Raw genomic sequence first — 27156 nt, 5'->3', positions numbered from 1 at the left:
TTCCTTCCTTCCTTCCTTCCTTCCTTCCTTCCTTCCTTCCTTCCTTCCTTCCTTCCTTCGTTTCTTCCTTTCTTTCTTTCTCTTTCTCTTTTTCTTTCTTTTTCTCTTTCTTTTATTTCTCTCACTCTTTTATTTCTCTCTTTCACACTTTCTCTCTTTCTTTTCTTCTCTCTTTCTCTCTTTCTTTCTCTTTTTCAATGAATAATGCATACAAATAAATTAGAAGAAAAAAATGTTGCCAAAAGCCTGGCAGGATGTAATATCAAGCAAGAAATGTAAAATGATGTGTCAGTGAAAAAGCCTCTGAAGGGAAGCTAAACACTATAATTCCTTCAGTCACAATTACATCATCAAATATGAACACAGGGAAAAGTCTGCAAAGTGCAAACCAGAGGACCAATGGGGATTGCACTGTGCTTCATGGGAAAAATAAATAAATAAATAAAAGATCCAACACCTATTTTTTTGTTGTTTCTGCTGTTCTTTTTTTTCTCAAACTGAGTCTCAAAATCATGTCACTGAACCTGTGACATCCACCTACCTACCGAAAGAGCATTAGCATCCTGTATCTCCATAAATCTGCACGCTTGTGACATCACTAAGCTGTTAAATCTGGAACTAGTTCAACTAGCACCCAGACTTGCTCCAGTGTTGACAAAAGGAGTTTCAGGTGATTAGACTTTCTTACACTAGATCAAGTCTTCAAATTCCTAAACTTACATGGACTGAATCTAGGTTATAGCTTCATCCTGCTGTCATACACAGGAGTCAGCTATAATGAACACAGCTGAATAATAACAGTTTAAACACAGCGCAAGAAGGTGTTAGTGGAAGATGTAAAGCTATGTTTGTAGCAAAAACAAAGAACTATGTAGCAAGGTCTTATGTTATCATGGTTTTATGATTTTTGTTATTGGTATTCCACATCATAGCATCATGTAGTGCATACGGAGTTAAAGAGTTAATGCTCCAGTTCTGTAGATTGTCAATATTATTGGGGACAAGGTTCTCAGAAGAGAAGAACTACATCTACCAGAAGACCTTCAATGTTCTGTTTCCGTTTTCCATTCAGAGGGAAAGATAAAAATGGTTGCAAGTCACAAGATTGACTTTCTTTTACTGCTCATCTCTGTGGTGTGTGCTCCCTAACTGTCTCGCCTTCAGCATTAGAGTAAGGCCTTTAGTCTTGGAATCTCTCTCTCTCATTTGATTTATTAGCTTCAAATCCTATTATTTTGTATGATAGTGTGTTATCTCGCATTCTGCTATCATATTTAGTAAATTGGTTTTCTCCCCTAGTTCGTTGCCACTCTTTTGTTTTCTCCCTACGTTTTTTTCCCCTTCCCCCTTCCCCCTCTCACAGGGTGTGGATCTGTGGGTCCCTCCACCCCACTTATACATGGAACTGGGCTGAACCAGCCCACAAACTGTTGACTCATGCATTTCCCTGAAGTGTCCACACTCAGTGAAGGCTTATTCCACTTCTGCCTCTTCAGAGTCTGTGACTTATAACTTAGCTCTTAACAGTAAAACCATAGCAATAGCAATAGCATATCTGAGTAATAAAATGCATTGAGAAAGCTTTAAAATATCTATTTTTTTCTTTTTTCTTTTTCTCTTCAATTTTTTAATTTCCATCTCCTTAAAATTTTAAAAGAGAGAAGGGTTATAAAAAGGTCATGCTGTAGTACCCCAATCTGTCACTATTTTAGTTACCGTCTTTAAATCTGTTCTTATGTTCTTGAAAAAGAAACTACAACACCGCTAAGATAAACCACAAACTCATTAGACTGAAGGCTATCTCCATCTGTGTCCTCTAAAGGCAAGAAGAACTTTGACAAACAGATTAGACAAGATGAAATGCACTGCACAGTTATAGGCATTGATTACTAAATGTAACACAGCAACCTGTAATCGCTTTCCTCCCCTCTTTTTAAAACCTACACTCATTTTGGAGTATAAGTTTAAACTGTTCAGCTACTCAACTCCTCTGTGGCATTTGCTTTGTGAACAAGACTTACAAGAGTTTATCCTACCTGAAGTGGTTGAGTATATTATAATACACTAGAACAGCTTTTACTTTTTTTTTTTTTTTTTTGGTAAACAAAAGTGTGGTTTGAAAGCTGAAAAAGTTCATCAAAACAGAGTCAAGACAAAATCCAATTAGATCAATTTTTAAATTAATTTGTTTTCAATATAACTTCTTATCTCAGGATTTATAATTTTTGATTTTGAACTGACATTACCAATTAATCATATGAAATTAAGGTACATGGAAGAATTGGAGGAAGAACTGAGTACTTCGTTTAGAGATAAAATTACATTGGACTAAATTTCTTTTGTGTGCATCTCTCATTTTTCTTACAAAGCAAAAAAAAAAAAAAGAGAATCTCTCTCATTCAGTTGATTCTCTTTTGAATGTTTTCAAATTTCTTTTGATTGTTTGAGGGTTTAATTTTTGCCAAAAAAAGGAAAGGACAAATAAACAACAACAACAAAATTTTTCAGAATTATATGTGGTACATAATATTTTCACTAAAATATTTTTTTTTATTTTAAAAAGAAGCGCTTTCTGATTTCTAAGGAATTAGCTGCTTTATTAAGCTGCTTTATTACTAATATTTGAAATCTACAGATCATTTGGTGTGTCATTCAGAGGAATGTTTATGATAAATAGGAAAAAGCCAAGCAAAGCAGCAATAGTAGAGTCATGATGATGTATTATCCAAAATTTCAACTGTTCTAAAATAATAACTGTAGTAATAATAATAGTAATAAATAAAATCTTCCTTGATATATTTTGGTCATCCAGACAGCACCAAAAAATGTTGTGTTTCAATTTTGCAAACAGTGATGTATTTCAGGCACAGGTTATTGTACTTCAGAATAAGGGCAGAACTTTAAAGGTAACAGGCTGCTAAATCATATTGGATTTCAAATGGTTTTTGAATCAGTAGACATCTATAGGTGTCTTTAAATTCTGAGCTCTACCAACACATCTAGGAATGTAAGTCAGCATTTGAATCTTAAAAGCCAAACCAATTGAACAACCAGTTCCTACAAGAATGTGCCTGCACCAGCTCTCCAGAAGGAATCACAACTCAAACCCTATTCTTCCTGACAGCTGCTAGTATTAACAGAAAAGCTATCAAAGTTTATGTGTTTATCACAATTTACTGAAATAATTTTTAATTCCACTGCAAAAAGCTATTCTCTCAATACTGAACAGATGGTTTGAGTCCTTTCTGATGACCAAGTTACACTCATTTTTTTTACACTTAAATGTACGTTCAAGACATAGTGCTGATTCCAAACATAAGCTTTCTTTTCCTTTTGGTAATGAGACTGAAGTTACAACTTTTATTCTTTTGTTTTACTGTTGATAATATCTATCTCTTCCCACTTACCTCCTTTCTATACCCAAGGCCACCACAAACCCCTGAATTCAACTACCAATACATAAAGAAACATTTAATGATGGATAACGGCCAACATAAAGATATTCCATTAAGGCACAGAAAAATCTCTTTTGGCAGCCCTATAAAGAATAAAGAAATCAAGGAAGGATGGGAGCTCTCATTGTGTTAGAAGCCAAAATATATTTATTGTCCAGATGCAATTTCAATTTTATTGCCCAGATCACAAGTCATTGGTTAGCAGATGCTGGGCAGGGAATCTAGCCGGTCAGCTAATAGCCTCCCCACTGCTGAAATTAACTAACAGTCAAAAGATTTAATAACCAAAGGTCACAATAGGCTATTTGAAGAGTCAGTAGGAATCCAGCTGATAAATTATCTTCTTCTCTTCTGGGGAAAACACTGCCTCACCTCCCTCCGTGATATAAAATGAGAATTAGAAAAGTAAACTCTTACTTCAGGCCAAAAAGTTGATTTTCACAGCTTGCTAGTGTGTTCCAAGGAGTGCAGTTCCTGTCCTAAACTCTTGTCTATGCTGTTGTTATTTCTTCTGACACTAAAATTAGCAAGAGGAGCTAAAGTACTGATAAATGTATTTGATCCTTAGGTGTGAGTGGAGATTTTGAAGTCTATTTTTGTAAAAGATTTTGAGAATATCAAAGAGAAGATATTGTGTGTGTATGTAGAATACTTGTAATGCTTATTTTTGTATTTGTATCTCAATTCTTCTCACAATCTGTCATGATAGGGTTAAGAAAACCTAGCAGAGATAGGATGGGAGTCCTCAAAAGTGTTATGATATCAGAATTTACCATCAAATTATACCGACTCATCAGACTTCAATCTAATTGCTAGGGGCACGTAGAAGTATTTTTTTGTCACGTTTCTTATTAAGTTCATCATTCCCATCTGAAATGCCAAGAAAATGACAATCTGGAGCCTTGATAAGCTTCTAGCATTTTCAGTAAAAAGTGACCATTAGTGAACAATGAATGTTTCATACTTATTAAAATTACATATTTTTTTCACCTTTAAATTCTCCCTGAATTTGGCAGAAGCTGATTTTGACAACCTTAAACTTGGCCTCACAAAACATCAATGTCTGAAACAAATACTGCCATTATGAAGTAATTTCAAGCAGTGAGGAAACGGAGAAAACTTTCCCTTACTCTGCCTTCATTAAATCCATCCTTACGTGCTCCCTTATTCACATGTTAGAAGATCTGCAAAAGCATTTCAAGCCCTCCTGTCATTCAAATTGTGGGACTTTGTCCATGCTTTACTGAAAAAGCCTGAAGTGCAAGATGGTTAACACCATAATGTTAATGCTAGTGGAAAGACACACTGGATTCCACTATGTTTGCCTTACAATTGTAAGCTAGTGCTGGTCTTCGGCTTGAGCTTGATCTGCAAACTATCTTGACTCAGATCTGTCCTGTCCACATTGTCAACAGAGGGCAGTTTGAATTCAGATACTCAGCATCTGAGTTGACTTTTGTGCCTCAGTTTACTTATCTGGTTGACCTCTTGGCTTGTTCATGATTTTAAACAACAGTGTGAACAACTGAAAAGTATAGTTTAGAGATTCAAGAAGGCATAAAAGCAAAGTTAAATGTTGAGCATATTAGTATGATTAAATAGTAGAAACAGGCTTGAACACACAACTTTTGCAGTGGCCCAAATCCAGTCACTGAGATTTGATTTTATAAAACAAATGATGGAGTTTCATGCACAGTACACTTCATTAGAGAAAATATTATTGTTATTATTATTATTAATACTAATAAAATCTGTTGGACAGAACTTGTGCTATTGTACCAAAATATCATCAAAATTTGATGTTTTCAAAGTGGCAACAAATCTTGAGTCAAGTCAAAAAGAGTATTAGAGACATTTGTCTTAATAGATTGCAGTCCATAAGTGGAAAGGAGTGTCTCTTGCAGATTAGGCAATACACATAAATTCATGATTTCAGTTCAAGGGATTCTTAGTGCTGAAATTAACCTAATTCATACATGTTAAAAGAAAGACAGTGGTTTATTGTGGTTGAAGGTCGAGAAATAAGAAAGAGAAGGAGTGTAAAAAAAAATGAAATTAAAAATCTACATCTTTGGTGGAACAGTTTGGACTACAACGTGGGACTTGTTTGTCTGAACATAGACGAACTGATCAATAAATGTTTCTAGGAGTGACTGAGTCAGTTTAAGATAGATATCAAAGCTAGGTTAATATGAATCAATCTCTGGAAATGTCTGCTTTTTTTTTTTTTTTTTTTTTCTATTCTGGACTCTCATGAAGAAAATGTTAGGTAAGGAGAACAGATAAAGACCTCTAAATTTTAGACAGTGGAATTTGGGGGATATTAACCATGTCTTTACTTATTAGTGATAAACCAGTCTTCAGATAATCCAGCTCCATTCAGAGGGATGGGCACAACACATTATGGTAACAGCATAGTCAAGGGCGGCGGGGTTACTCTATAAAAAAAGAAAGATTATTGAATGGATATTGAATGGGTGCTAGATAGAGTATCTAATAACTCATTACCAATATGGGTGTTTGCATAACTATTTCTAAGCATAAATCCCACAGAAAGCACTGATGCTTATGCTGCATGTGAACAAGGTTACTTGTTTCAAAACTTCTGTGAGTTTTTATAAGGTTTGGATCATCTAGCCTCAGTTTAATTTTTAGACAACAACTCTACTTGTTAAAATGCTGTGAAATACTTCAGGAACGGAGGGGAAATATGTAGATTTCTCAGATAGGTAAAGAGCTATTCCACATTCAGAGATTGTCTCTGCACTTGCACAGAGATTTTGGTGCCAGCGCAAGAGATGAGCATTATATTAGCGTCCCTGTCAAGCCGTTACTTTTCCTAGTCAGCAGTTCTTCTCTTTTAGTCCCACACTTCCCTTGGCCAATTACATTAATGTGTGTTTGTCAATACTGAATTTCATTTGCTGCATAACAGCTCTGAGCCCAGCAAATCTTGTTGAATTTTCCTTGCCTCTTAAGGCTGAGTTCTTGCTTCTCCCCAGCTTTTTGTTGTCAGCAAAACTTAACGCATTTACAATCGGTCTCTTGATCTAGGGCAATTACAGGGAGAAGCAATAGCAGGTGCAGGAGGCTTAACAAGCAACGGATGTTGTACTATCACTATGGTCTCCAATCCTGTGTTCGTATCAGGGTTGTCAAATTGGTTCAAATTAAATTGACATGGTGGTAGAGTGGGTATCACAAAGTCGTTATAAATCTGAGACTTTCTTGGCTCTAATACCTTCAGAGGAGACAAGGGGAATGAGACAAGCATGTGAAGAGGCAGCAGAAGAAGGCGAGACTGAATGAAGGGGAAAAAAAAAAAGAGAAAAAACTTTAACGGGCTATCTGCTATATCTGTGGATTGTCATAAAATAATTGATGAGAACACGCACAGTACAGAATATAAGTAATGCATACATCATTATTCAGTAATAGTTTTGCTATTCTCAAGGCAAAGAATGAGCAAGATAGAGCTTGCAAAGGATGGAAGACCCTGCAGCTTGGTGTCTCCAGCTTTTCCTGATCAGGCCATCCTCAGCTCTGGAATGTGGAGTTCTGAACTGAGCATGTGGGACACTTCAGAGGAAAGATGGTGCTTCTAGATGAAGAAGCAATTATATCAAGGTTTCCTATATCCTGAATAATTCTTCTGGGTTTGGGGGGACATTATTGCGGCCTTCCAGTTCCTGAAGGGGGGTGGAGAGGGACTTTTTAGAAGGGCATGTAGAGATGGGATGAGGGGAAATGGCTTTAAACTGGAAGAGGATAGATTTAGACCAGATATTAGGAAGAAATTATTTACAGTAAGGATGGTGAGACTCTGGAACAGGTTGCCTGGAGAGGTTGTGGATTACCCCACCCTGGAGGCATTCAAGGGCAGGCTGGATGCGGCTTTGAGCAACCTCATCTAGAGGAAGGTGTCCGTGCCTACAGCAGCGGAGTTCGAACTCGATGATCTTAAAGGTCCCTTCCAACCCAAACCATTCTATGATTCTATTATTCTACGATTATGCTACTATAAACTGTCATTTTCTAACTATAATTGAATGGTTTGAAATGTTTCATTCTTTAAGCACTCAGTAGATTATACAAGATTACTTTTAACAAACTGAATGCTTCTAAGGACTTATGGAAGAGATATCAAATAGGAAAAAAGATAAGGAAGTTCTTAGACTGGTACATTCCCAGGCACAAGCAGAGAGAAAACTCCAGTTCCCCAACTCCAACAATGAGCCTGACAAAGCTCATTTTTTCACAGATTCTCAAGTCATAAAGGTGGTCATCATGGACATCAGACAAATAAATATTTCCAGAATATGAAGAAATAATCATGAAATGCCATAAGTAACTCAACAGAGGAAAATGCAAATTCTTGCACTTGAGGATAAATAACTCCAGGCACTAATGAATACTGGCAACCATTTCTCTGGAAAGAAAAGACTTAGTGGACAAGAAATTTAATATAATCCAGTAGTGTGCCCTGGCAGTGTAGAAGGCTTCAACATCCTGGGATAAATTAGGAACAATATAGCCAGCAGATCAAAGGAGGCAGTCTTTCTCTATACCGTGTTGGTGAGACTACATCTAGACTTTGGGGTCCAGTTCTAGTTTCTGTAATACAAGAGAGATGTCAGTGAGACTGGAGTGTGTGACAAAGATGATGACCTTGGTGTTGTCCACACGTGAAGTGTATTTTAAAGTTTCTGTGGTATTCCACAGAATACAGGCAGTCTAGAAAGCTACACAGTTTTTCCTAAAGTAGACATCTAAATTTGGTTGGTTGTAAACTCTGTAGGCTTTACTACCTTTTTTACAAAGAGATTTGGTTCTGTTATCTAAATAGAAGCATCTAGTGTTATTTCAGATTATGGGAGAACATGAAACATCAAGATGGGTCTGGCAGAGCTATCTATAATCCCCTGTACTCGAAGCTGGAAGCCAAAAACAATTATCTGGTGTACCTTGAATAGCATTAGACACCTGATTTTGGTCTAAACCTTGATTTCTTTTGTGAAAGAAGTTTAGAAACCTATTTCAGAGGTAGATCTTTACATCTAAATATCTACAGTTATGTTTACATTCTGTAGGTTAAATCCCATCCTAACACAGAAGTGGATGAAATCTCACTCAGGATATGGTGAAATGCATTTGTGCAGAACCAACACTGCCCTGCTAAAAACACACTACTTTTTTTTTTTTTTTTTCCAAATACTGTAATAAGGAAAATAATAAAACCAGACAACAATTTCATCCCATGTTTTGTGCAATGAGAATTCTATTTTACCCCCAATTAGCTTGAATCCTTAAGAACTTTCAGGAGGAGTTTAGTAAATTAGCTGTTAAGTTAACTAATCCTGCTTATTGCTGTTAATTTCTGAATGCTACCCTGCCTTAATTTCCATAGTCTCAAGACAAATGGCCAGCTCTTGAACTAGCGTATTCAGTGCTACACTCTGTGGTTTAGGGTAGAAATGAAATTTTTTCCCTGATGAGACAACAGTGTTGGTAAGTCTCCTAAACCCTACATTCTGAACTATCTTCTTGTGAGAGGCAGGGGACTGCTGTTTAGAGACTGGCTTCAGACTGAGGGAAGAAAGAACAGAAAACTTGTCAGCTGAAGAGAATCTTTAGACATTAAGGTTGTTATCATGAGGCAGATAGACTTGTTTTTCATTTCCATCAGTCTCTTTCACATAAAAAGCATTTACTATCAGGACATACTAAAGCTATCATTGATTGAGTGCCAAGCATCCAGTACGCATCTTCTTCATAGATTTAGTCAGTCTATGATACTTAACTTTCTGTGTTTCACTACATGTTTTTTATTTCATCACCATCTCTCCCTTCTTTTTCCCTTGTTGGTTTGACTTTCTCAGATTCTAGGCTCTGTATTCTTTCACCCCAAAGTGTGCATGACGTTCAGATTATAATCCTCTCTTAATGGCCTATCCAGAGTAATTTGAGAAAGTAACACATGCACACAGATTATACTCATGCCTTCTGCAGTTTAACTATTCTTTAGTAACCCATCCAAAGGATCCAATTACTTAAGCAAAGCAGAATCCATTACTCATATTTAAGTCCTGTTGCAATAATGTACTGCTTTCTATCAGATTCCCAGTTCCTGACATCGGTCATTGACTTTGGATTTAATACACTGAAATGATTCTGCATATGTGTAGATCTCATGAAAGTACATCTATAATTAGATTTATTACAAAATATCTGCAAAAAAGTCCCTTCTTTGGAAAAGTGCATTTTGGTTGCTGAAAATCCTGTCTGCGCATCTATGAGTGCAAGGAAGATTTCCAAAGTCTTTTTAATAGTTTAAATATTGTTAACTAATGTAATTGATTTTTTTTTCCCCACAAGAATATAAGGAACTATAAGAATTCTTAGAAAGTTCTAAATCTTTTTCTCCAGTTCATTCCACACCCAGAAGGAAATGTTTACAGAAATTACTTGCCTTTACTGATGAAGCTTTTAATTTTTGTTTATTTTGTATAAAGAAAAGGCAGTGACAAAAAAGTAAAAAAAAAATATATATAAAATGTTATCTGAAGGAGTATAGTCACGATGTGGAAGACACAGAGCATTACATAGAACAAATGATCAGCTGAAATGCATACTGTGGAAATATTTGCTTGGCTTGTATGATTCTCCCAGGGAATGTTGGGATATTCTCCAGCAGATGTTTCATTGTTCAGACATTTAAAACTAGATTAAGAAAAGCAATAGGAAAGCTAGTGCAGTGAATAAGCATTCAAAAACTGGATGAGATTGCAATTGGAACAGATGAGCTCAGTGTGCCTTATTAAATATTTGACTGTTCTGATCCTAACATGACCTATAATTCTTTGTAACTTGTTTGTATGTTCTTAAGAAATAAATTAATACAATAAATTGTAGAAATGTGGATTTGATTCAAATCTATCAGTAGATGATATCTTTTGAATGTTTAACTAAGAATTATTAAACAAATACCATACTGAGTTATCTGCCTGGATTATGACCTTGTTCACTGGTGTCAATTACCCTTATACTATATACATGTATTTTGTTTGTTTGTTTGTTTTTAATAGTATTTACATGTTCATGTAAACACAGACAAAGTTCAGTAGAGGAGTTATTCCTCCTGTCTGTCATACATTGTCTTCCCTCACAGTAGACATCCCTAAAACATCCATCTAAATTAAATTTTTTTTTTTGCACTCTTATGCCACCTGTAGGCTTCTAGCAGATGGTATAGTCTCTGTCCCCTGAAAAATGCAAATAGCAGAGGTACCACTAAGCAACTGAATCCATAGCGTTAATACATAAATGATTGTCTCCAGTCTACACACTGTTATTTTTTTGCATGTGTGAATGTGTGGACTGTGTTCGTTGGGATGAGAAAGGTGGAAATTGAGGAGAAGAAATGAGACTGCACTTGAAAATTAAAATTACAACCCCACCAAATGCAAAACAGAAAGAGAACAGAATTTTAAATAGGTTGGTAGATAACATCAGCTCATTAGCAGTTCTATTACAACTTACACTGGTGTGTTTTCTCTCTGAACATGCATACAAAAAAAGTCATATGTTTGTGTCTACGTGACTGTTTGTGTATGGAAGGTAGTAAATTAGGCAGACATAGCAAAAGTTATTTTAGGACAGTCTGAAAATTAAAACATGGCCTTGAAGACTATGGGGGAGGGGGGGAGTAGGAGGAAGCAAAAAAGATTGCTGAAGCTGATTTTGAGAAATTTTGATGTATCTCAGGTGGACAAAGGTCTTGTGGACTTTACAGCCTGAAACTGACAATAATTTATTTCTATTTTAAAACGATATTGTTCAAAGCTGGAACATATCTGGATAAATGGAAGCTGGGGCCTTGCTCCTGCAGCCTCTGCCTCAACAACCAAGTTCAAGAGGTCAGCACAAAGCCGATCAAAATAAAGAATACAAAACCTATTTGCCTTTCTAAACACAACTACACCACAATGCAAGATTTTCTTCAGATTGTCCAAGAAGAAGTGATATAGCAACAAATTTAAGCTGTTGCAATACCAGAGATGAAAACAAAACAAAACAAAACAAAAAACACAACAATTTTTTCTTTAAGACTAAAACTTCCATTTTTGCTAATAGGTGCTATCATGAAAGGTCTGTGAACTCTGTTTGCATAAGATGTTACTGCTATTGTCTTTGTGATAACGAGTCAATATATATCAGCTTAATGAAATGAAGGCTGAACAGCAGCTGCATGCAAATTTTAAAGCAAGATCACTGGAGATTGAGAATAGTATATGGACAACAGAAATGTAAACTGGGCTTGAAAGATTTTAAGGGGATCCTGGAAGGAAGAATTAGTGAAGTTTCAATGATATACACAAATAAGATGAAAATAATAAATGCAGATATAATATTTATTTTGATGAAATTGGGATTCATCAGGAATTTTATTTACCGTAGTCTTTAAAAATATCCTTTTTTAAAGGTTTTTCCATTTAGAATGTCAAAAATTGGCATAGAGTCTAATCACAGTAATCACTCATATATTGATGGGTGATTCCACCCCTCCACTCTTCTCACATGAGACCCCACCTAGAGTACTGTGTCCAGTTCTGGGGCCCCCAACACAAGAAGGACATGGAGCTGTTGGAGCAGGTCTAGAGGAGGGTCATGAAAATGATCAAAGGGTTGGAGCACCTCTTCTATAGGGATGGGCTGAGAGAGCTGCAGTTCTTCAGCCTGGAGAAGGTTCTGGGGAGACCTAATAGCAGCCTTCCAGTACTGGAAGCCGACAGGAAAGCTGGGCTTTTTATAAGAGCATGCAGTGACAGGACAAGGGTAAATGGCTTTAAACTGGAAGAGGGTAGATTCAGACTAGATATTAGGAAGAAATTCTTTACTGTGAGGGTGATGAGATGCTGCAACAGGTTGCCCAGAGAGATTGTGAATGCCCCCACCTTGGAAGCATTCAGTGCCAGGCAGGATGGGGCCTTGAGCAACCTGGTCTAGAGGGAGGTGGGAACTAGATGATCATAAAGGTCCCTTCCAAACCAAGAGCAGCAGAAATAATTTTGCAGTGGGTTTACCTTAACTTCAAATTGGTTTATAAAAGCAACATTTACTTTGGTTTGGAAAAAACCTGCATATGTATAATCAAGGACATGGCCCATTTGCTATCTATTGCATTTTTTCTGAAAAATATTTTGGTCCCTATTTCTCATTGAGTCAACAGAATCTGAAAGTAAATTCAGTTCATACAAGAAATCTCTACTTAATGTGAGGAAGTTAGAAAACCTAACATTTTATTTATAAATACTATTAGTAGGCTGAATATGTTCCTGCATTCATTTACCGACAGTATAATCTTGGCTACTGGATGCTTTATTCTGAGTGTATACAGTGGAATGAATTTCTACAATCAGATTAATGTTCTTGATTACCTTTAAGATTTTGTTTGTAGTATTTAACCACTGGTGTAAGGGGTGCTGGGGAATAAAGCTTTTTTACTACTTCAGATTTTTGGGGATTTGGGAGGACTTTCCCCTCCTGGGTCCTTAGACATCTGCATGGATATATGTGAGCAGACCTAATTATGCACCAACTAGAGTACAGGTGAATCTTCAGAAAGTACAAAATGAGATAACTGAACTAGGTTTGTTAGAAGGACACTGTCCAAAATTGCTGTAAAAGCATCAGCGAAGAGGTGCTTTCTTGCTAAAAGGAACTATTGGCACATTGTCTAAGCTCCTTTGATGCTTCTAAGAGGAATTAGAAGCATTAGAGACAAAGACGCATTGGAGGTCTTCATCTAGTCCAGGTAGTGAGATGCATTTAGGGAGGCACTTTGCTTTTCACCTGAAATATCATCTGACCAAACCAAAGCATTTGTAATTCATGCCACTGAAGCAATGAATCAGGACTAGAGAATGGTTTCAGTGTCAAAGTTAAAGCAGACAACTAGACACAATAACATCGCTCCTGTTACATATAAGTGAAATCTTCTATTCTGTAATTTCCCACTAACAGCATTATATGTTATTCACATCATAATTTCCCTTCCTCGCCAGAGCAAGAAATGACACTGAAAGGCAAGTGAAAAATAACTTTAAAATGGTATACAGATATAACTTCATACAAGATTAAGGCATTTGGAAAACCTTTAAAATATAGATGTTTATTTATTTATTTATTTAGTAACCTGTCTCTTTTACTTGATAGAAGCTATTTCAGAAATCATTCAGTCAAAGACAGATACATATATGAACGAATACAGTGACAGCAGAAAAGGAGACAATATCGGCAAAGATACCAGGATATTGTCTTATTTTGTAAGTCCAAAGAAGGTTTTCATTCCCAATAACAGTTATTCAAACAGTCTTAGTACTTTGCCATGTTCCACACTGAACTTTAATCCTATGATTTCTGGCACCAAGGTATTATTTTCACTTCAAAGAATTGCTTTGTGTTAGTAAGAAAAAACTCAATCTTTCACAGCAAAAGTACTATATTTTCAAATACATAACTTCCACTTAATAATAAAAAAAGGAGTTGTATAAAAGACCTTGTAAATAAGGTTTAAGATAACTTCACTAAAAGTAATATACAGAGATGGAAATCGGGAGAAGTTGTGTTTCATGGAAGCTGAAATAATGCTCTTGGGGTAGGGGATATCAAAGAAAAGGAACTGATGATGGTTGAAGTAATCTGGAGTAAATCCTCCTTTGTATTGCTCATGGATACATAGAACCTGTATTGTTGCTGAATGACTGCTAATATTTTTATTCTTTTACTTTTTTCCCCCAGAGTGAAAAAGAGGTAGCTATAGGAATATGGATAGGCACTTTGCATGGCCTGCACTGCGTACATACTTCTGCCTCAATTCTGCAGAAACATTGGCATTATATGGACTCAGGGGTTCAGAAATTCTAGTTTCCTGGTATTGTGAGAACAATAAAATCACCTTCATAAGCCCAATTCCATTTCACTCTGGTGAAAGATTATCTGAGAATTATTTGCAATTTTCTATTTAAAATCAAGATTTAGGTTCATCTAAATGCTAGCACTGCTGAAATAAATCCTTTTCAGAGGAAGCCAGAGAAGGTCCTTTGATTTCAGTGGATCTTCACAGACTTATGTCATCCAGAGTTCTGACTCCTAAAGTCTTAGTGTCAGAGAGGATCATTTTCCTCTCCAGACTGTGTACAAAAGTAAATTTAGACCCCTTAATCCAGTGCCCTTGAAGATCCACTAGTAATACTGATAGTGGAAATGCCAGTTTAAAGCAGTGTTCAGGTATTATTTTTCCATCAAATAGCTATAATAGATGATAACCCTTGAACTTGAATTATACCCTATTATTTTCCATTCTGCTTATGGTTGTGAATCCCTATCCTTAGAACCTCAATTGAACATATTTTTGCCATGCAGAAACATCATTTTAAATTTCTTCTAGAATTTTTCTTTCCTAGTCATTAACAGAGATATTTTCTGCATTATTTTCAGAGAATAATTTTTTATTATAAAATTCACAAGCCATGAACCAGTGTAATAAAGAGGAAAAACAGATGAAATGGAATTATGTCATTTTTACAAAAAATTCTATTTAATCTTCTGATCAACATTCAAAGTAGATAGTATACAGATGATTCTTGTACTAGCAATTTTTTTTTTGTTTAATATTTCTGCAGTATCAAAATACAAGTCAAGATGGATGATCTTCTCCCCCACCCACACATGAATTATAATCTTTTAAAAAAGTCAAAACAACTCAAAAGATATAGAGATATTCTTTCTGAACTGAGGAGACAATAGTCATGTTTGTCAGTGCTTATATGCAACCACAACCTGTGACCTGAATACTTATGAACATCAGAGTGGCTAAAATAAGTCAGACTAAAGGTCTGTTCAGATCAGTCTCCTGTCTGTGACAGAGGCATTAAGCAAATGTCTCTCAAAGAGTATAAGATCAGGACAACAAGGTGAAGTAGAACAAAGTTCCTTTGATTTCTTTTTGATCTCCTTACCATTTGGGTCTCAAAAGATTCCTGGTCTAGAGTAGAGTCTCCATATTCAGTAACCTGTAATGGATTTATCTTAGAGAATCATAGAATCACAGAATGGCTTGGGTTGGAAGGGACCTCAAAGATCATCTAGTTCCAACCTCCTGCTGTGAGCAGGGTTGCCACCTACTACATCAGGCACCAGATCAGGCTGTCCAGGGCCACATCCAAAGTGGCCTTGAACTCTTCCAGGGATGGGACATGCACAGCTTCTCTGGGCAGCCTGTGCCAGCAACTCACCATGTTCTCAGTGAAAATCTTCCTTCTGACTTCTAATCTAATCTCTTCGAGGAACTTCTAGTCTCCCTTGGAAATGTGTTCCTTGTCAATATTATGCACCCAAAACATCCGGGGCTAAGACAAATGGGCTGATGTGCTGCTATGTTGCTTTGTCTCCAGTGCCACAGAGAACGAAACAGGAAAATATGGAAAAGCAAGAAACACAAATATTCAAAAAGAACTACAGGCTAAGTCTCTCCAGTATATTGTTGTAGATCTCAGAAGCATAACTTCTGAGGAAGACTTATAGTCATGTCCTACAAAGAGTACAGGAACACGGAGTCCATATTCAATCCATAAACTACCAAATTTCAAAAATTTTTTTGAACACTTTGGAGTAATCTTTAAGCAAATCTAGTTCCAACAACCATCTTCTTAACTCTTAAAATAACACAAATGAAGAAGTAAAGCCAGAGACTTTGAGAAAAATGGGTCATATTCTCCTCTGTTAAAAAGTGACTTACACTGAAGTTTATAAACAAGCCAGCTTGCCCAAAATGGAGATTTTGCCTGGTGGTGCTTCTTTATATTATTTTAGCCCAGTTATCCTCTTGCAACATTTAAATTAAGAGTAATGTAGAATTTAGTGATGCGACACAGCACAACACAAGCACAAGCCTGTTCATGGATATCACAGTTCAAAGACAATAGAGGAACAAAATAGCATTCTTATGGTATAACTCATTCAAGCAATTTCAGACATCTATAGTAAAGTTAGCAAATCACCTCCCAGGAGTGCCTATTTCTCTCCATTGAATATAAAGAAGTCTAGAGTGATGAGCTCAGCAGCTAACACAATTTGCTGAGCACTACGTGTTGTTGTCTTTCTCTCAGAAATGACAGAACTGAAATATAGCAAAGTTTAACTAAGCCGTCACACTGCTGGAACACAACTCAACTTGGCAAAGCACCTCCACTACACTCCCTGATGTTGGAGAACACTGCCCACTGTGCACCACAAATCTGATGTTACTCTGATACACAATGGGTCTGGAAAGAGCCTGTCTGAATATATGGTTTCCTTTGTTTAAGAGATTTTTTGTTTTCATTTTCATTTGTTTTCTTTACTCCTTTCAACAATGGCACTGTGAGTTCCTCTTTCCATTAACTTTGGGAAGCAAGAATCAGTTTTAATAGAGCTTGACATGTTTAACAGCCAATGTAGACTAAGCCTTCATATTGATTATATGCACTTTAGACAATTTTATTTCAGTGAGGACTTTATGGAGGGAAAAACATGCTTCACATTTTTTCTCAGCATGATGCAGTTATATCCTGTAGGGCTTTGTATAACGTGCACATCACAATGCATTTGGCTTCCTTGACAATAATATATTTTCAGTTGGAAGAAAAATGAACCACCGCATGATTCATTTTGACTTTGTACACTGGGTTTATTTCACCCTTTGTAAACTTCATATAGCCAAGCCCAGAATTAGCTGTAAATGCCAGCATGATATATTTTTTTCCTACCATTTACAGTAATTTGAGCTCTGAGTGGGTCCAAAATTTATTGGCTGGAGGCAACTGGTCTGCCTTCAAGGATAATAGATCCCTGCATTGATCCAGGAACTACAATTTGTTTATTTGAGAATTTTCCTCGTTGGAATGAGAAAAAATGAGTATTCATTTTTTTTTAATTGTCTTAATTGCCAGTCTCAGTCCTGCTGCTGCTGGTCAGGTGCATCTGTCAAAGACTCAGCCATTGTTTCTAGCAGTTGTAACAAGGTGATAAGAAACTCAGCGTGCCTGCACACACAACTCTCAGCTTCTTACTAGAGCTGCAAGTCAGGTTTTCAAGACTATGTGAGACATCACAGTTCTTTTGACTTAGATCTACTACAAAAAATGTAGGCAGTCTGGATAGCTGGTGAAGTAGCTGTTATCATGTGCTTTGCCTTTTACTGGACCTTCACTGAGAACTCTAGATTATAAAGAATCAAGTCCACTGTACATAAACAGCAAGCCTCTTCTGAATAACAGTGGGAGAAAGAGGCCTTATGGAAAGCTTTGTGTTGTGGTCAGATTGTTCGTGGTGTTGTTACTTTGCTCTACCTGTTTCTTCCAGGAACACAAAATTATGATCCAAGAGGCAATGTCAGAGGGAGGGTGTAGGGGAGAGTAATAGTAATATGGCTTTTGAGGTTTACTAATAATGTAGAATTTTCAATTTTTTTTTTCCTACAGAAATCTTAGAAATGTAAATTAGTTCCAATTTATTTTAATAGTTGTCTGAGTTTAGAGAGATGCTAAATTACTTCTCCAAAAGATAAAGTGTTTTTCTGGTGGTTTTTTGGGTCAGAAAAATTTGTATTTCAGAAAATCTCTTTCTGTATAAATACACAGAACTAGAAAGAAAGAAGATCATACGAATATCATTCACTGTGACGGTGAGTGAGCACTGGAACAGGTTTCCCAAGGAGGTTGTAGAGTCTCCTTCCCTGGAGATATTCAAAACCCACCTTGATGTGACCCTAGACAACACACTCTTAGTGATCCTACTTGAAGCAAAGGGATTGGACTAGATCATCATAAATGGTCCCTTTCAACCTCAACCATTTGATTATTCTGTAATTTTGTGACACGTGGCAATACTGAAATTGTGCTGGGCAGATCTCATCTCCCCAGTTTGTTCTGCTGAGGAACTGTAAAGCTGCACAGACTTGCCTGATAACCAGTGCAAGAAGTTTGACTGTTCCTTAATGATTTCTGTAGCATGAGGCACAGAGGACTCTGAGGGAAGAACTAAATGGAAAGCCATTGAGTGTAAAGAGATGCATTTTGAGAAAGGATTTATAGAATGACCCAATAGATGGACCTTTGCTGATTCAAATTTGTATAAAAGACCAAGTCAGGAGGGAAAGAGACGAACAATCAACACTAGACTAATTTGCCTGATAATAGAAAATTAAAGAACTGAAGAGGAAGCAGCAGCCTGAAAATTTGCAGAGATTTGGATCTGATGGATAATTAGACACAAGAGTTAAAATAAAAAAAAAGAAAAAAAATGAAGGCATTGAATTAGAGAAAGAGTTCTGAAATACGCAATGAATTAACAGAGTTTATATAAAAACAAAAACTTAGATAACGGGGGGAAATTTAGAAAGCTTGCTAAGTATTCATAATCTGAACAGTTAAAACTTTTGATATAATTAGACAAGCATCTGTAACTTTACAGTCAGTACAGGTTGTAGTGTGATAACGAAGTGAAACTGATGAACAATACGCTACCACAGAACAAAGCCACCATGCAAACATATACATCAGGGATGGATTTGAATGACAGTCCAAAGAATGTAGTGCTAAGAGAAGGATTTTGTAAGCGGAGTTTTGCACCCTGCATACATCTCTAATTATATTCTAAAGGTGACATGCAACAAGGTCTTATATTGTTATGGATGGTGAAGATGAAAGTTAAGCTTCCCTGAAAATTAAGTAAATTTATTGCAGTATTACTGGCTATATCTGTCCTTGGGACAGGAGCTTCCCAGACAGCATTAAGTCCACATCTTTGGAAACCAGAGGAAAAATTGCAGCTTAAAATGCTCTAAAGATTCTCTTGTGCTGCTCAGTCACAAGAAATTCTTCACTGTAATCTCCCTGTGTCATCAAGTTGTGGACTATATTTTGGGGACCAGTGACTTAAGGGAAAGATAAAACGCCTTTCTTAGGGCCGTAAAATCTGTAACTGAGTGAAAGGCAATATTTTTTTAGCAATCAGTCCCTCAGCTTAACATCTATGTCACTTCTCCCTTTTCTTCTCTATTTATTTCACTAAGAGCTAAGAACATTGTCTTTATTTGTTTGTATTCAACTGAACATACTAAGTACATTTTTCTGCTCATTCCTATATATTTTATACTGTGATTGGAGAAAAAAAGGTATTTCAAGCGTGCTTTGCTCTTATATTTATTATCAAAGAGCTGATTCATAGACAAGATGCTTGGGAATATGCACAATAATCTCTGGATTTTGTGGAATGTCTTGTATCTCTGTCTTCTCTTTTGAGTATCCGTGTATCTGAGTACTCTAATACCTATACCTGGACTTGAATCTAGGTAGGATATGTCTATGAATCAAACATAGCTTGTAACAGCATATTTGCAATTTACCATTTATCTTTATCAGTACCTTAGAACAGCATCTCTTTAAATTTATTCCTCTTTTCTCTCTTCTTTTTCAGCATCATCATGATAAGTATCTTTTAAATTATAATTATAAATCAAGGGATAAACAGCAATAAACAATAAGTGAACAGAATTTAGAACATTTAACTATTGTCCATTTGAGCTGCTAACAGTGTCCGTTTAGCATGGCAGCCATTAGTTTGTGCAATACGGAAGAGTTGATTGGTTGCAGAAGTAAAGACTATTTTTCTCCTCTTTGTCTTTCCTTCCTTAATTAGTCAACTAACCTTTAGGAGGAAGATATTAAAAGTGGTGAAGGACACTAGAAACTGAAGAACAGCTAGTTCCACATCACCAGAAACTGTAGATGAAAAACACCTTTGCTTATTAGAACAAACTTTAGAAGCTACAACTAAATAGCATAGAGAAGTTACAGCTAAACATATTTGCACATTACTTCCCAACATTGTTCTATATGTATGCATATACATATGCATTTGAAAATGTATGCATAAATACATAAATTTAAAAATAAAAATGACTACACAATTTAGCAGGAGGCTATGTCAGCTGATGACAAATTCTTGGAAAACTAGGAAGTATGGAGTGTTGCGGAGACCAGCTCTGGTCTTGAGGAAATCCTTTAACTGAGGTCAGTAAGAACAAGAGTCATTTATTGTAAGTTAGAAACAGAAAGGAATACTGAGATTTCAAACAGTGTAGGTTGTATCTATGATAGATAAAGAATTCATCTAGTCTCAGTTTCTGAAGAAAATCATGGTCCTAAGCATATCTTCATTCAAAACTGAGAGTTATTTAGTGGAAATAGATACTGACAGTTTGTTCTCCCCAAGAGAAACATGAGAGAGTATGGAAAAAAGTCAGTCTATCCCTGTTTCTCCTGTGGAAATGATAAGAGGTTACCTTTTAGATATCATTGTTATTCTATTGCATTTTGTTACTTGTATTTTGATATTTCTTATCCTCTACGGGCAAATGTTCTTTTTACCTTTAACACCACTGCTATGCTTCATAGTTGGTTTTTTTTTTTTTCCCTGTGAAGAGCTGATTCAGTTTTCTTTCATGTCTCTATGATAATCAAGATTTTGATAACTAATTTTGTTCGTAGAAAACCACTTTTCATAGAGTTGGTCACTACCAGTTCAAAGTCACAAGAAAAAACCTCCTCACTTCTCTGCCAAAATTTTCTATTCAGGAGTTTTTTTGTTGAATGTTTAATCAGATCCAAAACCTTTCACTTGAGATTGTGGTTAGCTCTTCCCTTTGTAAGATAATAGTTTGTTAAGTTCTGAAGTATAATTAAGAAGTTGCCCTTTGCTTCTTCTGTATTGATCTCATCTATTTCCACTCCTAAAGTTTAGCAGACCCCAGGTTAGATCCTCAGGAAAAACAAGCAAAATAATTAAATTTAAATGAAATAACTATATCTTTCTGTACTTCCATTCATCTAAAAATTCATCTATCCACCACTTTATCCATCAGCTTACAAAATATATGCATGAGGGTGTGAAAGAACATATATTGTCATTACCAAAAGCCTTGTCAGTAATATCTGAAAAATAAACAAACTACAACAGATTGTCCACTTATGCAAATAGGCAGTTAAATGGAGTGAGATTTATTTCTATTGTAAAGCATCAACAAAAATTCAAATGTTTTCAAAGTGATATACCCAGTCTTTACACTCTAGAGATACATTTGCCTGCACTGAGGTAAAGGTCTTCATTTCACACCCAGGATGGTATTTGAATAGGAAAAACAGAGATTTTATTTTTCTGGTGGAATAGGGAAGAGAATTAGGAATTAAAAAAGAAAACAAAATAGAACACGAGAGATGAGAAAAGAAGGAAAAAGATGTTGATATGAAAATCAATATGTATGCATGATATATATATCATTATACATAAATATATAGAGATAAAATTATGTATATATATATTTATCCACAGTGTAATTGCTCACCACTCACCAACCAGTATCCAGCAAATCCCCAAGCAATAGATGCCTCTCCCAGCCAGCTTCCCACAGCTTTATAGCCTTTCACATGAATCACGTAGTAGAGAATAACCCCTTGGTCCTTCCAAGCTAGCTGTCCTGGCTCCATTTGCCTAGCTCCCAGTGCCATCAGGACAGCATGAAAGCTGAAGCATCCTCAGCTTTGCACAGCACCACTCAGAAACAACTGAAACATTGGTGTGCTATCAACACTGCTATTCTTCCAAAGCCAACAATAGCATCATAGCAGACACTATGAAGAAAAATCAACTCTGTCTCAGCTGAAATCAGAACAATTATATTTATATAGACATGGAAGAAATAATTTATGTAAAATATAATCTACCACACATTTCCTGGATTGTAAAAAGAGGACTAAAACATCAAATAATTCTAGTAGGTGTGATGTTTTATTGGAGTGTTTTTATTTTTTATCTGTATTATATTTTCTTTCAGATATTTTTAGCATGGCTTAAAATGTCATATTGATTACCCTGTGGACTTATTTGATTGTCTTTCAGATTGAAGTCCTCTATTTAATTAACAGTGCAAGTACAGAAGAAGGAGTACTGTCAGTTGTTCTATATGTACCACTTCCAAGCAACTGATCTAACTGTCCCTTCAGAAATAAGATGCTTAAGGCAAATGTAGAATGGCATGGCATGGCATGGCATGGCATGGCATGGCATGGCATGGCATGGATTGGATGGGATAGGGTAGGGTAGGGTAGGGTAGGGTAGGGTAGAGTAGGGTAGAATCGGATCATCTAGGTTGGAAAAGATCTTCAAAGTCACTAAGTCTAATCATCATCCTGAATTACAAAGTCCTGTCACTAAACCATGTCCCTTAGTGCCACAACCACACATCTCTTAGATACCTCGCGGGAGAGGGACTCCACCAATTCTTTGGTCAGCCAATGCTACCCATCTCTGTGGGAAGTGAAAGGTCAAATATATGTATGTATCCTCTTCCTTTTGCTATTTTTAACCCATTAACCTCTGCTACCCTAGCTACTTTCTAAGCAAACAGAGCAAAAGATCCAGAGAGTGTTCTGAAGGATTTTTGCAGGATGCTTAAAGCTAATTTGCAAAAACAGTTTTTGATTTAAAACAGAAGGATGGTATATTCCTCCCTGGGAGAAAACCCACATCCGCTAATGTCCCTGCAGAAGTGAGCTATGAGAAAATGTCACAGACAGATTAAAGATGAAGCTTAAACACCAAGGCATGAATTTGTTGAAAAGGTAATGATGACTAACAAAAGTAAAACAAAGAAACAAACAGCACAGTAGGTCTGGAATATTCTTTTTCATCAATATGTATTTCAGGTTAACTTACAGATTTCAGCAAAAACTAATGTTATGAAAAAAAAAAAAAGCAGGGTTATTTCTCTTATGAGATATTGGAGAATATATTGGGAACACCTGTGACAAGATGTTAAGAGAAAAGCAAAGGTAAAATCTTCATGAGTTGTTAACATCTTTCCAAACAAAATCTTAATTTTAATGGAATAATTTAGGAAAATGAATAATAGACACCTTTGACTTTTAAAAGACAGGTATTTTAATATTTTATAATTCCTTTGCTTCCCTATCATCTCTCACTGATTTAATGGCCCAGTTTTTATTGTAAATCAACATAGCTCCAATTATGCCAACTTCTCAAAGTAGATAATATTGGCCCAGTAATTTTATTCATATGTATACAGAAGGTCATCTTTACTTGGAATCTGAAAATCATTCTGACTGAAGACAGAGAAGATGTGGCTGTGTAAAACAAAGAGGACAAAGACTCAAAGCCAGATCCACAACTTTAATGGTTTATATTTAAAACTTACTCTTCCAGATAGGACTGTTTCAATATTACTCTGATACACATGTGATCTTCCCAGTAACAAGAGGGGCTAGGAATGATGATTCTTCAAACCTAAAAAAAAAAAAAAAATCGACCACCTTACAAAATAAACATTGTTAGTAAAATAACAATGACAATAACAATCAATCTCTAGGATATTTCCCTTTGAATAGACATCTATAAGTTAAATGTCTAAGCCTAAATAACATTATTTCAGCTCCATTTAAATTCAAGAGCAGGACAGAGATGCTTCCATAGTAACTGAAGCACAATAAGGAATTCATATTCCAGAATTTGGTCTACAGCTTTTCTCCCTTTTTTATGTTTTCTCAACTCTTGTCTTTCCTTCTCACCTTCTTTACTGTGCTCCTGTTGGCTTGGTGGTGGTGGCTTTAATTAATTCTCTCTTTTTTTTTTTTTTTTGTACTTGGCACATCCCCTTTTTTCTTATGTTCCATGTTAGAGCCATACATTAAGATTCCAGAAACAAACCTCTGCTTTCTCCCATGGTGTGAAGCCAGAAATACTATGGTGGCAAAGGATTATAAGGAAATAATAAGAAAACTATAAAGAAATTATAAAGAAATTGATTTTTTTTTAAAAAGTGATTGAATGCCAGGATTATGCCTTCCTTTTGTTTCATACTCTTGCATTAACCATCTGATTTCCCCAAAGAATAGGAAATTTCTGAAGAATCCAAAACACGGTGAGATGGAATTTGAGGTGAAGGTAAACCAGCTTGGTCAGTCAAAATTGCCTCAATGGACAAGGGAAGAGCTGATGTCATCCATCTAGATTTCAGTAAGGCCTTTGACATGGTACCCCACAACATCCTTCTTTCCAAATCGGAAAGATATGAATTTGATGGATGGACTGCTTGATGGACAAACAACTGGCTGCAGGATCAAGTCCAGTTCCATGTGTGAGTGGAGATCAGTGACGAGTGGTGTCCCACAGGGGTCAGTGCTGGAACCGATAATGTTTAATATCTTCATCAATGAAATCAGCAGTGGGGTTGAGTGCACCCTTGGCTGTTTGTGGATGACACCAAGCTGTGGGGTGCAGTCAGCACACCAGTGGGATGGGATGCCATGCAGAGGTACTAGATAGGCTTGAGCAGTGGTCCCAGGAGGACATCATGAGGTTCAATGAATCCAAGTGCAAGGTCTGGCACCTGGGTTGAGGCAACATCCACTGTCAATACAAACTGAGTGATAAAAAGATTGAGCACAGCCCTGCCGAAAAGGATCTGGAGGTACTGGTGGATGGCAGCTGGACGTGAGCCAGAAATGTGCCCTTCCAGCCTGGCCAGCAGGCTGAGGGAGGGGATCCTGCCCCTCTACTCTGTGCTGGTGAGGCCTCACCTGGAGCACTGCATCCTCCGTACTGGAGAGACATGGACTTGTTGGAGCGCATTCAGAGGAGAGCCACAAAAATGATTCAAGGGATGGAACACTTCTACTACAAGGACAGGCTGAGAGATCTGGTCTGTTCAGCCTGGAGAAGAGAAGGCCGCGAGGTGACCTGAGAGTGGTCTGTCTGTATCTAAAGGGGAGTTAAAGGAAAGAAGGGGACAGACTCTTTAGCAGAGTCTCTGGTAATAGGACAGGGGGAAATGGTTTCAAACTTAAAAAGGGTAGATTTACGTTGGATATAAGGAAAAAAGTCTTTTACATTGAGGGTGCTGAGGCTCAGGAACAGGTTGCCCGGAGATGCAGTTGATGTCCCATCCCTGGAGACTTTCAAAGCCAGGATGAACCAGGCTCTGATCAACCTGACCTATCTGTGGATGTCCCTGTTCATTGCAGGGAAGTTGGATTAGATGACCTTTAAAGGTCCCTTCTAACTCTAAGGATTCTATGATTCTATGATATTTAGAATTTCACTAACCTATATGAACTGAAATAATACAGCTTACCATTCTTTTAAATGTACAGAACATATACATAAGTAAAGAATTGCTTTAAAATATAGAAAATCAAATGCTAGTTTCAAACAGAACTGGGTATTTCATTCACCACATTGCCCTGTAAAGTTAACTTCTTGAATTACCCAAATTACTTTCCAAAATATGTCGTTGTTTTGTTTTTTTTTCCCCAATTGATCTCTGAAGTCTCCCTGTACATTTGATTTGAATATCTAAGGTGCATGTCTGCATTTCTGACTGCGTTCTAGTCTAGTGAAAGCAAAACAACAAAAGTGAGACTTTCTCCTTGATTGGACAGGCACCTCTACAGTGATCTGTATTTCAAATAGTGTAAGTTCAAAACCTGCTTAAGACCTTAAAAAAGCCCTACGTATAGAAATATTTAATGTTTGTAGCAGTTGATTATGTCTTCTTCTGCACTTGAAGTAGATTTACTTGCAGACATCATATATATAAGAGGTATAGAGAGGTTTATAGGCTCAGACCAATAATCAAATTACCACGGTTTAACAAGTTAATACACATTATATCTCTGTTTATGGAAGTCCTTAGCAAAGATGACATAATGAAATGGCTTTAAAATAACTTTCATTATGATTCATGTGTTACAGACTCATAATATGTACCTTGAACATAAGCAAATCACACTGATGTTCAGTTATCTGATGAGCTGCAGTGACTTGACTGAGTTTACACCCTACGAATAGCAAAATCTCTATGCAAATATGAAAGAATCAGCCTTGGCAAATGAGACTTGATCAGAAATACTCCTCAGTCCATGTTTCTCTTGGAAAGCAGTGATGTTAAAAATGTAAAGCTTGGTACCAGTGAAAAACATTGCCAAAGATGGATGACAAAAAGTAAGAAAAAATAACACTCTTTCTTTACTTTTTCTCATATCTCTGTCCGCAGTATCCCATTTTTGCCAATTATTACATTTTACTTAATTCAGTAGAAGAGTTTAAGTAATATACAGGCAGAATATTAGTGCTGTGCTTGTCTGCTTTGGTAGAATCTTGATTGCAGGCCATCAGTTATGGTAATAAAATAAATAATACCAAAGCTTTCAGTAAGCAGAAGTCTCAGGCTCTAATACATACTTAAGCTTATTGATTACACTAGTTTATGTGATAATAAAAGTACAAACATATGCACATACCTTTTGCAAATAAGGAAAATCATTTGTCTTGGGCTATCTCCTCCTTTGTGCTTTCACAGCAATTCAAAAGTCGTAATAGATAATGGGAAAACAAAGTGTTTGCATTTCATGGATGACCTTGGAAAAGTTGCCAGATTTCTCTGTAATGCAGTTCTAGTGTGTTGTCCCACTGTAAACATTTGTGAAATTGTACAGTTCTTGGTGAGGTGAAAGAGAAAGCATTTTACTTTATCTTATTTTTACATCATATATTGCTGTGAGCACATATTTTCATTTAAAAAAAA

Source organism: Numida meleagris, chromosome Z, assembly GCF_002078875.1.
Source record: "Numida meleagris isolate 19003 breed g44 Domestic line chromosome Z, NumMel1.0, whole genome shotgun sequence".
Lineage (NCBI taxonomy): Eukaryota > Metazoa > Chordata > Aves > Galliformes > Numididae > Numida > Numida meleagris.
The sequence above is the reverse complement of the archived record's forward strand: the minus strand, read 5'-3'. Positions refer to the sequence as shown.